A 12,715-nucleotide genomic window follows, 5' to 3' on the forward strand; every position below is an offset into this window, starting at 1 on the left:
AAGGCGTTATGTGTGTTGCCCAACTCCACGGCGGTGGTAGAAGTTGCCAATGAAAATTTGCTATTATAATCCACTTATCGCCGTAGAGTTAGGCAACACAAATAACGCCTTGCAGGGAAGCGAGTATTTCAGGATGTAAGTGTCCCATTTTTATTGCCGGCGACTGTACAATCACGGAACACTTCTGAGTTGTAACGACACCATTAGCTTTCAATGGGATTGTTACAATCCAGAAGTGTCCGTGACTGTACAATTCGTTACCAAACAGCTACAAAAATATCAAGAGAACCGTGGTCTTTAAAATTAAAGTGAAAAAAATACTGATGGAATGTACGTACATCTAGTTGAAGAATTTCAGTAATTAAACAGTTTTAAAAAATAAATTGAGATTTCATGCATAATATTGCATTTGTTGTAGTACTACAGAAACATAGTGCCCAATTTAAGTACTACGTGTAGGCAATATGTGCCCGGTCAACATATTATAATCTGTATCAGTGGCGTGCTCAGGATTATTGAAAGGGAAGGATTACATCAGAGGCGTGGCGTGTATGTAGCCGGTGTTACCGCAAGTAACAGCAAAATGTAAAGAATTAAATAGTTGTTTCAATGAAATGACAACATTGTTAAATACGTTAATGAACACCGTTCCCGTCGAATAGATATTGCCTAGGACATTTTTTCTGCAGCCGACAGAAGCGAATAGGAAGGCCGTTCCGCTACCCTGCAGAGGCAACAAGGGAGAAGAGGGCGCCTATGTAAGGAAAGAGCGGGGAAGGACTTTGGGGTTATTCATATGCCTGTTAAGGGGCCCTGTTGCCATTCAGACCTACCGGATCAGCCAGTGTTGTCACATTGGATTGGCAGAAAAGAGCTGAATCCCGCCTAAAATAGGAATACAATTTCTGTGAAGCAACTAGAGGTAGACTGCAGAGCCAAGGCTGGATTGAACTACAACTGAGACCGGTTAGGTAATAGACGAAAATATAGTTCCTTGGTGTGATTCGTGATTTGGAAAAACCTTGCTCCAAAGTACTAAGTTGGCAACAGTAGTACGTACAGCTGGGCTTCCCTTCAACAAAGGAGGGGAGGGAGTTCTGTCGTCTGCTCAATGCTCACCACACAAACGTCAAAGTGACCCGAGAAAAGTGTGGTTCTTCTTCTTCCCCTTCGCACCTCATTGCAAAGAAACAGAGACAGATGAAGAATTGACAAGGGTCGACCACTATTCATTGGATTTTCGTGGTAACTGTCTCACGAGTGGTAGTTCTTTCTAGGAGTGTTTGTAACTAAATTACTGTGCTGATTGCAAAACAAGAACGAAATGAACAAATATCTAGTTCGAAGACATGTTTTCTTTACCGAAAAGGGGGGGGGGGGGTAATAACGTCTAGCAGGCATAATTGTCGTACTGATTGATAGCCGGTAACACTTTTTAAAAGTCACGCCACGCCACTGGATTACATGTACTTTTTTAAGTAGTCAGTCCTCATTTAGCCACCTTTTCCTGCCTTTGATGTTCTTTTTTTTTAGGAATTCTGAGCCAAAGGAGAGTTTTCCCCCACCAACCCCCCTTTGGCACACCAATGCCCCTCAGGGGTGGTACCTTCAGTGTCAAAAGTTCTCAATAAATCTAAACTTCTCAATTCGCTTCCCACTTATTCCACAACTGGACTTCGACTTCTACGTTTGAGGCAGGAAAGCCCGAGACTCGGTACTATATCTCCAGGATCAGCAAAACAATGCGCCGAACTCTTCCGTGATCCTAGGTCGCTGCTACGGTATTTTTTCTTAAGTCACGTGAGAACTTCCCAGTTCGATATGGATATTTTCCCCTTCCTCAACAATCGAAGGTTCATGAACCTTGCGAGCTGAGGGCTGGTGGGTGTCGAGGAGTCCAAAGAACGATGTGAACTTGTGTGGGTTTTTCACACCGAAGAGTGGCACCTTAGAGTATTCACCCACGCTTGATGACTCCGGATGAATACATGGGTGTCTGTTGAATCCCCCTTTTTCTTTCTGGATTTTTAAAATTTGCACCCTTTTCGCAATTTTTGTGCCTCCTTCTTGTTTCCAAGCCCAGTGACAGGCTAAGTTTGCAGCAACTTTTCGCATATGTAGATCCAAACGTGCGCGCACAATATAGTTCCGCTGAGACGGGTTCTATTCCGACATAACTGTATACTTCCAACTAAACAGTTATTTCATTTGTAATACAGGGATAAATAATACATAATAATGCAGGTAGTTCCGTTGTCTTAAATAGGGATTGATTTTCCGTTCAGTACCCAGTTTAGCAGCCAGTATAGAGTGTTCAAGTAGGAAATTTCGTTCGGTGCGCTTGAATAGAAAAATCAATTTCAGTTCAGTACCCAGTTCAGCAGACAGTAGGGCGTTCAAGTAGAAAATCTAGTTCCATTGACTTAAATAGATCGATTTTCAGTTCAGCAGCCAGTAGGGTGTGCAGGTAGGAAAAGTAGTTCGGTGCGCTTGAATATAAATTCAATTTCAGTTCAGTATCCAGTTGAGCAGCAAATAGGGCGTTCAAGTAGAAAATCTAGTTCCGTTGGCTTAAAAAGATCGATTTTCAGTTCAGCAGCCAATAGGGCGTTCAAGTAGAAAATCTAGTTCCGTTGGCTTAAATAAAGATTGATTTTCAGTTCAGTACCTAGTAGGCCGTTCAAGTACGAAATTAGTTCCGTGGGTTCAAACGAGGATCAATTTTCAGTTTAGTTCCCAGATCAGTAGCCAGTAGGACTTTCGGGAATCTAGTTCCGTGGGTTTAAAATAGACTGATTTTTCAGTTTAGTGCATAGTTCAGCGACCAGAAGGGCATTCAACAAAGAGTTCCGTGGCTTGAGGTTGATTTTCAGTGCAGTGCCGATGTCAACAGGCAGTAGGGCATTTAAGTAAATTAGTTCCTGGAAAGCGAAGATATCAAACGCAGCAATTTTTTGACAACGGTGCATAGAAGCTACCGATAAGATATATGGTTTAAAGTGAGGAGGACGCCGTGTACTACATATTGCATAACACCTATTGACATAATGCTTACTGCTTATAAAAGGCTGCTCACTTAATCTAGCCTATTGTAAAGAAAGCGATAAATGGATGCCTTTGTTCTCAACCACGCTTGCTAAACGGTGCCAGGGTGAACCCACAAACACTGGATAAGAAGTACAAACATGCATCGTATATTCTTGTGGCACCTCTGTTTTGATATATGGCTACGCGCTTAAACGTGCAAGAAAGGTGTTTATCTCGCAAAAAACTACGAATTGTAAGAGTAAAACCAGAGTGATACCAGAAATTGCTGACCTCCGTGACCAGCCTAACGTGATAAGAGGTCCCCACTTGGTTCGAACCCTGGCCAAGATGTGTGTGTTTCATTGCGCTTTGCAACATTAGGCACATATAAGGGTCCCCACATAGTCACGTTCTCGGCCGATGTTGCGGTGATGTAATCAGCACCACGCTTTGACCACCTGTGCTCCCTCCTCCCCCGAAAGGGTTGCCCTGAGATACGCATTATCAGAGGCTCGGCGAACTCTAGAGTCGCTTAATCTCACATCACCCACCTCGGAAATCGAATCCGGGTCTCCCGCACGGCAGCCAAGCGCACTACCGACTGAACCACTCTTAGGAAAGTAGAATAACAGGAGGAATAATTGATTGATTGAGTTAGTGTTTTAAGTCCACTTTACGCATAGTAAGACTAATCGGGACTGGACCTACAGTTTAAAGTGGGTTCGTACTACTATCAGCCTCCACCGGGTATCGAACCTAAAAGAATAATTGAAGGCTAGGTGTGAAATTCTTTGAGGGGCATGGGTAATATCCCCCCCCCCAACAATCTTGTTCTAGATTTGATTGATTAATTTGGTGTTTTAAATCCACTTTATGCACAGTAAGACTAATCGGGACTGGACCTTGTTATAAAAGCTAAGGTAGGCGTATTACGTAAGGATCATTGATTTACAACATGTACAGTCACCAGCAATAAAAATGGGACCCCTAGATCCTGCAATACTCACTTCCCTGCAAGGTGTAAAATGTGTGTTGCCTAACTTTACGGCGCTGGTAGAAGTTGCCATGGAAAATTTACTATTAAAAAATCCACTTATCGCCGTCGATCGGCAAAACACACAACGCCTTGCACGGAAGCGGGTGTTTCAGGATCTCGGTGCCACATTTTTAATGCCTGTGACCATACACCGACCTCCGTGGCGGAGGGGTTAGCACAGCGCGCTACGACACCACAGGTCCGGGTTTGAATCACGGCTTGGGCATGGGTGTCATTGAGAGACGACAGTGGAAGAAAACTACACGAAAATTCACGTCAATGCTCTACAAGAAATTCTAAGCGTATGTAATTTTTCGTCTTTTGAAATATCCAAGAGGTTTTTCGAATGCCCAAGGTCCAGCTGAGCCTGAAGTCCACTTTATGCACAGTAAGGCTAATCGGGACTGGGCCTACAGTTTAAAGTGGGATCCGAACCACCATGTGCCTCCAACAGGTATCGAACCCGGGACCCCTTGATTACAGTTCCTTCATTAATTTCATCATAACATCACTCATTTTCATTGTAGCGATTTGCCAAAAGTGGTTGAAAAGCGGCGTAAAATAAAAAAAGATTGTAATGAATATATAATATTCATATTTATAACTAGGGCCCAGAACTTGTCCTACAAAACTGTAAAATATGTATGTAATTATGTCATAAAAATTTAAAAATATGTCAGAAAAAGGTAGAAATATTCCCAGTAAATCCAAAAATATGCACAACAGTATTCTCGAATTTCTCATAATACGGGATTCAGTATCTTCCAGGGAAGATCGACAAGGGTGGGGGTGGAGTATTAAATGAAGCCAGAATCCCGCACAACAATGAGAGAACATTTTCCCTCAATAATGTTTGCGGCGGGATAAAAAAGGGTGGTATTATTGTTCTATTTTTAGTTGGTAAGAAAGGACTGCATCTGCTTTTAAATTCTTCGTTCGTAATTTCCTTATCCTGGCATCGATAATATGAAATGTCACTTGCGCTAAATATACGAAGAAAAAATATAAAATAACAGAGTATATGCAAGACAATTACGAAATTATACAGAAATATGTCTTATTATGAGAAAATTGAAGAAGTATGTTGTAAAAACGCGAAATAGATAAAATATGTCAAAATATGCTTTATCAAGTTGGTATATTTCGGCTGATTTTCATCAGATATGTAAAGATGTCACCCCAGTACACGACAGTGATGTGCCGTAGACTCTAAGTTTACGTCTACATGCGTTGTCTACACGTAATCTACGCGTAGATTATATTGGGTTGTAGTTTACATAGACTACGTAGACAATCTAAAGTGCATTAAAATTAATTTTCAAGGGTTTCATGAAAGAAGAGTGACATTTTCAACTATATTGGTTCCTAACGAAATGAAAAGAATCCCATTTACAACAAAATTTCTCTTCTCTTCAATTATCAACTATGGAAGAAGATAAATAATATGCAAAAAACAACAACAGATGGCAGTCGTGAGGCAAGAGTGGTCTTTCCCCCATAAAACACTAGAATATTTCCTATATTAGGTTTCTTCCTAGATGAGAAATTGTTCGAATTTCGAAGAAAGAGTATGAAAAGTATTCCTCACACATCAGCAACTGATATGCAGTATAATTTTGTTTTACTTCCACGGCGCCCTTTGCTAAGTTATCACCTTTCAACATGTTGTTTACATAGATTACGTCATCTACGTGTATAAAATAGTCTACATGTAGAGTGTAGACTATTGTTGTTTACGCGTAGACGCACATCACTGGTACACGATTCGATGCCAAATGAAAAATATGTTCTAACATAAAGTCCCTACATAACTTATGTTACTATATATTCCAAAGATGCGTCCGTTCCTATGAGAGTGAGGCCTGCCACTGGCGCGCCCAAGGGGGGTTGGTGGGGGTCATAACCCCACACATTTGCCCCAGCAATCCTTAAAAAAAAGGGCGTCAAAGGCAGGAAACGATGGTAAAAAGTATATGTAACCCCACTTCGAAAATCCTGGGTACGCCACTGGGTCTGCCCTCATGAGCTGCCACCTCTGTCCCTGGCTAAGAATATTCGTTGCACTTCCAATGAACCCGAAATCACATTCAACGTTAATCAATACGGTATCGCGAAGTTTGAGTCGCGCAAACACTGTTTTAAAAACAGGAAGTGTTTCATCTGAGGAAGTAATGGTAAACAAGAGTAGCGAGAATGAGTAGCAAAAATTCCCTCGCGGTGACATTCAACCCGTTGGCAGAGTCTTCGTGACCTTGTTCTAGCGGACCACGCTTCACGATCTAAGCGGAAAGCTATTTTCCACGGCGAGCTTTCTTCCCTATCCGCACCAGTGGTTATTTCCCTTTAAATCCCTTTAAAAAATCCCTCTGTGAAGGGTAAAATGTCCCTTCTTTGAAACAAAAATCCCTTATGCAAACGAAATTTCCCTCACGAGGGAATTTTTTTGGCGTCATCACCGCATCGATTCTGTTGGCGTATTTAGACCGGGGTCTATCTAGGTGGTCCTAGCCGCCACGACAAATTGCAAAGCATAAAAATTTTAAAAAAATATTTTTTTCTAATAAAATTAAAATGGGAATCTCGGCAGTAAAAATTGAATAAGCACAATTATTTGCAGTTTGTTGTACGTACAACATGAAGTACATTTACTTGTGGCAAATTTACAGTAACGTAGAATTCTGTGGAGAAAAATATATTTTATGTTGACAGTGTAATGTGAAAAATGGGGAGAAAGTGAGTAGGCGCAGCAAAGCAAACGTCTGGCATCTGCAGCCGCATTTTCCCCTCCTTGCACTCACTTCCCCCTCTCACGCCCTCTCGGGGTGTCTACTTGCAGAGACTTATCTTCCTTCGCTTGCTCGATACATTCCTGGGAAAGAGTATAGCAAGAAGATTGGGAAAATATCCGAGCATATAGTATCGATAATCGGAAAAATAAGTAGGTCTACGTTCTTTCAAATTCCACAAGTTTTATTTCTTTCTCTTCCGTTCTACATTCTTGCATTTATATAGGCCTACACTGCATGAAAAAATGCCATCAATTAATTAGAAACTTATAAAATTCGGAGTTTTTATGTTTTATGGCATAGTTATGTAAATTGTACATTATGAGTATATTTTATTTTGCATATTTTAGTGATTTTATGTCAGTGCCTTCCGATGGCGTAGTGGTAAGGTCATCGCATTTTAATCAAGGGGGGGTCTCGGGTTTGTTACCTGATTTTCAGATCCAATCACAATTAGCCTATATGTGCATAAAGTGAAACAATCTCAAAATGAATAAAATCGTAGTCCTAGTAAGAAAACTACTAATAGACATTGTTAAAAATAATGTGTATTATTATTATTATTATTATTAAATTTGCAGTGGCGTGCCCAAGGGGAGGGTTGGTAGGGGGGTCACAGATACTACTTCTTTTCAAGTATGTCCCCAATTATCTTTACGATGTTGGGTCAATGTCTTAATGTTCTTGATCCACCGGGTATCGAACCCTGGACTGCTCGCACCGAAGGCAAGAGCGCTAACCATTTTGCCCTCCAACCAAGCAGTCATTTACATTTAGAAGTCATTCTTTGATATTTTACCGATGAATGGATATTTTCCAGAACAGTCTTATTTTCAAATAACTCTTTGTAAACGTTTACACACGTCTGATTGAAGTTCCTTAACAATCAATATAGCTTTCGAAGTTTGTGCTACTGAAACAGCGTTCCTGTCACTTGTCCACAAATCATTCATGTACAGAGCCGTACTGGCCAACCGGGACACTGAGCAAGATCCCGGTGCGCCCTCTTACCATGGCGCTCTGTCTCCAAAAGGGCGTCAAAAATGTTGACTCAGTGTACACAGTGGCGTGCCCAGGATGTTCGAAAGGGAAGGTTATGTACAGTTTTTCTGGTAGTCAGCCCTCATTTTGCCATCATTTCCTACCTTTGACGTTCTTTTTTTTTAGGTATACTTGGCCAAAAGGGGGAACCTCCCCTCGGGCACGCCACTGAGTGTACAGTATACACGCTCTCTGCAAGAACAACCTACGTAGTTTATGCTATTATCTCCAACTAACACACGTAAATTTTAGATAACTCTTTTGACAATTAAATACCTTCTAAACATATGAAGCTTGAATTTTCTGACCATAGATGGCGGCACAAGATCATGATTTTTTTGTTGGTAGAAGCATCGCGAAAAACTAGAAAGTTGATCATTATTCTACATACTTTTATACAATGTTTTTGAGTTCTAAAAAACATAAGAAACATACTATGTGTAAGTGATTGGATGATGATAATAATTTACAGTTTAAGCCCAATTCTTCTAAGCTATTAGCTTGTCCGCGAATTCATAAGAAGATTCTCAATAAGCTATACTATTCACTCTACGTAGTAGATTAGGACATTGTATTCAGTTATTTCTAACTGCGCTTTCTTACCCAGTGTAACCCATAGCCAGGCACGTAGGCAGGGGGGGCTCCTGCAAATATATAATTTGAATAGTGTGTAGTAGTAAATAATTTTACTTCTTTAGCAGGATTATAACATCTTGTATAAGTTGTTATATACTGAGAAATTCATCTTCTACCCCCCCCCCACTTTTTTGCCTTTTGTTTGCTGCTGATGGGCCCCTCCCGAAATAAAATTCTGGCTACGGACCTGCCCATAGCTTAATGCAATACTAACTTTGCCGATTGGTTAACTTTCTTCTAGGGGGCGGATTTACTGAATGTAAATCCCCGCCCTATTGATGCTCCCAGTCCGACACTGTTCATGTACGAAAAAAACTCTTTCAGTGGGATTATTATTTTCAAGTAAACAGAGAAGAAACTCCACAATATATTAAGAAAATACAATGCTGACATTGAAATGTGATATCCATTAATGCCATAGTTCATAGTAATAGTAGAGAATGCAGTAATTCTATTCCGATAGGTCATTGCCACAAAGGGACATTTTGGCGTCCCGTTTTCGTTAAAAAAAAAATCGGGACAAAGACTCCCTGCTAATACCTGGACACCTTAATCTAGAAAATTAAAATTTCCCTTAGAGGGAATTTCCCTCGAGGTGGCAACATTGATTCCCGCCACCCTTTCTTCCGAACAAAGAAAAACAAAACGGGGACCCGTTAGCGTAGCGCGTGGAGTGGAGAAGGTCAGTTGGCCACGGCTGTCTCACGTCCGCGCAGGCAGCCGTCTGCAACGGTAGCTTCGGATGTTTTTGTTGAACAACCCTTGGACCTGTCTCTTCATGTGGTAGCTCGCAGCTCAAAGAATCCATGTTCCCACGACTTCCCTTCGCTTTGCTCTCGCAAGGACCTGTACTTGCGATTTCTCGAGTGTGTGTCATCGTAGGGCAGTCGTAGTTTTGTGTTGTGGCCAAAAGTGCAGCTGCTTGCAAAATCTCCGGGTCTACGACGTAAGTACTCTGTTTCTGAAACTATTTTGTACATTATCGTTTGTTTTTCTTTACTGTTATCTAGTTAAATGGCGACTATCAGGACCGGTTTATCCCGAATTGTCCATCTGTGGCGTAAGGTTCATTATCCAGAAGTGTGCAAAGGCAAATTTAGTGCCAAAATGAACATAAATTGGGCCTTTGGGAAAGATTTTTGGGGTGTGTACATAAATCATTGAGGTCACTAGCGTAGTCAGACAGGGCACACGGAGCCCGGGCCCCTTCGAAATATTATCAAATTTCACTCCTCTAAAATGAAATTTTCACAGAAACAAAAGTAGTCGTTCTTTATAGACTGTGGGGGTGCGAAATAAAATGGCATTAACTTGAGTTCTGATTGGCTGTTGTTTTCACGCAATGCCGGAAAATGTAACTAAAACTAAATGTATATGCAGCGGCGACGCCAGGATTAATCATCTAGGGGTGCTGAAGGGGTTCGGAATTAAATTTAGGGAGTGCGATGTTACATGCATGCAATAGCGCCCACAGGATTTTTTTCCGGGGAGGGGGCTAGAGTAACATGAACTTATATTTTACCTTAATTATTGTTGCTGTTGTTACACAAATCATAAAATTGAAAATACTTGGGCATTGGTGCCAAGTTCAGGATTGAGCTCACTATTTAAAAAGAAACTTGATTCACCTTACATCATTTCCGTCTAACATTTTGTTGATGAACAGCCTTTCCGTACTTTTTTACGATGCACAGATATCAGAGACCACTGCCGAGTGTTCAATTTGTGTGCGATGGGTAAAACAAAATCGCTATGCAACCTGAAATTCTACTATTTGCAAATAAAATAACACGTACAAAAAATACGAAATCATGTAGTCAGTTTCGTGTAATTATCAGACTGCTTCCCTAACAGAAGCCTGTCCTCCCGTTTCGCCTTATTGCGTTTGTGTGACACGAACTTTCTAAGGCGAAACGGGACATCCCATTTCACCTTATTCTGTTTCGCCTTTATATATATATATATTAGTTCAGGTATTTATTGTATTAGGTTAGGTTTCAGCGTTTGAAAGAATTGTTTACAACAGGAGACATGCACCTAATGGCGTATTTAGATGGTGCATCATACTGCATCCACCTAGAAAATTGAAAAAAATCATACTTGTACTACAAGTTCAAGAAACACGCGATAAATTCACGTTATATCAATGTAGTATGATGTTTTATTACATTAGGGTCACATAAATCACACGAAATTGTATTGGGGGGGGGGGGTGAAAACGCAATAAGGCGAAACGAGCTGTAATCAACAGAAGCGTACATAAACAACAACTGAAAAAAAAACAACCATCTCCATACAACTCGCGTTAAATAATTTCCCGGACACAACCCGATGATCTACTAAAAGCAACTAAAAATTTTGTTGCAGTGCGATTTTGAAAATACAGGATGAACAAAAAAAAAACATGAAACAACTCTCACACTGAGCTTTAAGCAATTATCGAAAACGCTACCGGAATAAAGAAAAGTACAAAAAATTCTTAACAAGAATGGTGATGAAAGAAAGACAACAGCCGCTAATATTTCCATACATCGCCGCCACTACAGGAAAGTAAATGAGATTTCTCTTTCAGGGCAAAGAGATTGCTTGTTGCACACAATAATAACTGTATCACTTCGATACCTAACATTCTACGCTCTCAGTGACGATATTGTTTTAATAGCATAACGTCATATAACATTTCATTAGGTTGAAAATAAGTTTTGAAGTGGGGTGTGGGCGCACCCACTCGTGCCATCCCCTGCGCAAATGACAGGAGCGTGCCCACAAAAACATTCTGGAAAGGGGGGGGGGATATTTTTCAAGCACACATTACTTAGTGATAGTTAAAGAGGGATGGTGGAGAATTCTCCCACTTCGGTTTAATTTTTGGCTCTTGGAGAGGACTATACCTACATACATAATATAGTATAGTGCAGTGGCGGCCGGCAGCAATTATGATGGGTAGTGCCAACGTGATCAAGTAAATAGAAAAAAAAACTCCGCAATGCCCCCCGCCCCCTCCTTGAGGTTGCGCCACTAGCCAAGATGTTTGTCCTCGTTTGGTAACGTGGAAAACATGTGTTTAAGTAATAACGTACTAATCCGATTCATCTTCACTCACTAACCTATCTTTATACACTACAGGAAACTTCCCTAAAAATATAACAATTACAAGAGGAAAGGAAAAACAAATCCAATCACCGTCTCCTCCCCCATGCACACGTATTCTAACTGGATGTCGAAAATATCTTTGTTATGAAAAGAAATTGTCAAATGCCAAAGGAAACTCGCATCATCATAGGATATTTTTTAAAAAGTCTGGATGGCCCTCTTGGTGCATCTATCTGTTATCAAAAATGTTCATTTAACTTTGGAAAAATATTAGGTTCGTTTCTCCAAATGTAGGCAGAAATTACTTCCCCAAAGGGTCTTACAAACCAGTCGTATTTAGCGACTTTTTTCTGAATGTGGCAACTGTGTCGTGTCAACACTGCGAAAGTTCCCTCGCCAGGCCAGGCTAAGACTGGCACGGTTTCTTATGGGCTAACCCCGCCCCCTGCCACTTTGTTCTCGGCTCATGGTGGAAATGTTCCTCGCTGAGACTTCTTCAACCCTCTGCACGTGTGTCAACTTGGTTAGGTCCATGATTAGGCCAGCTCTTCCGCGGCACGGATGCGAGGGTACGAACGAAACAGCTGGCGATGGAGTGAGGAGGTTGGGGCGGTCGTCACGTCAGCTTGACCGATTGCAAGATTCGAATCTCCTTGTCTGTAAACTATCAATATATTAATTTAACAATACTTGGCGACGTATGAATTTCTTCTGAGGATAGTGCCATGGCACGGCGGCTCTATCCCTTGAGCCGCCGCTGGTATAATGCTTCAAGAGTGGTTACTGAAATTTCCCCCTTGGAAATTATTCAAATACCACACTATATGTACATGGTACTTCTCCCTGAAATTATTATTTCTACTACTATTTTGCATTGATACAAGAAAATATTGACGTTTCCAAAAAAACAAAATCGACGCTGATGGTGCAAATAACATCGAGAACTGTTCGGGATCACGAAAATCAGGAAATTTCCCGTAATCGGGATAGAAATTTCTTTTCGGAAACTCGCGCACCCCGAGTGATTTGCAAAACTTGAAATGAGTGATAATTTCGCCATACTAAAGAAGGGGAAAATGAACTTTGTGTTTTCGTT

General features: G+C 41.0%; 2 protein-coding genes across 4 annotated transcripts in view; one reads left to right on the forward strand and one right to left on the reverse strand.

Moving 5' to 3' along the window:
* LOC145997401 (calcium uptake protein 1 homolog, mitochondrial-like) overlaps nucleotides 1-12,715 on the reverse strand; it is a 236,586-nt gene that overhangs the window by 106,638 nt on the left and 117,233 nt on the right. The gene's annotated exons all lie outside the window — the stretch shown is intronic.
* Nucleotides 1-12,715, forward strand: part of LOC145997400 (carbohydrate sulfotransferase 11-like) — a 79,706-nt gene that overhangs the window by 24,053 nt on the left and 42,938 nt on the right. Inside the window, exon 1 of one of the 2 annotated variants that reach the window (XM_083134398.1) lies at nucleotides 9,193-9,472. The exons of the other annotated variant lie outside the window; for it this stretch is intronic. The gene's annotated coding sequence lies outside the window, so the exon portion shown is untranslated. Of the gene's footprint in view, nucleotides 1-9,192; nucleotides 9,473-12,715 lie in introns of those variants that run through there. 2 annotated transcript variants of the gene reach the window in all.

This window comes from Lepisma saccharinum, chromosome 13 (genome assembly GCF_977018435.1).
Source record: "Lepisma saccharinum chromosome 13, izLepSacc3.1, whole genome shotgun sequence".
Classification (NCBI taxonomy): domain Eukaryota; kingdom Metazoa; phylum Arthropoda; class Insecta; order Zygentoma; family Lepismatidae; genus Lepisma; species Lepisma saccharinum.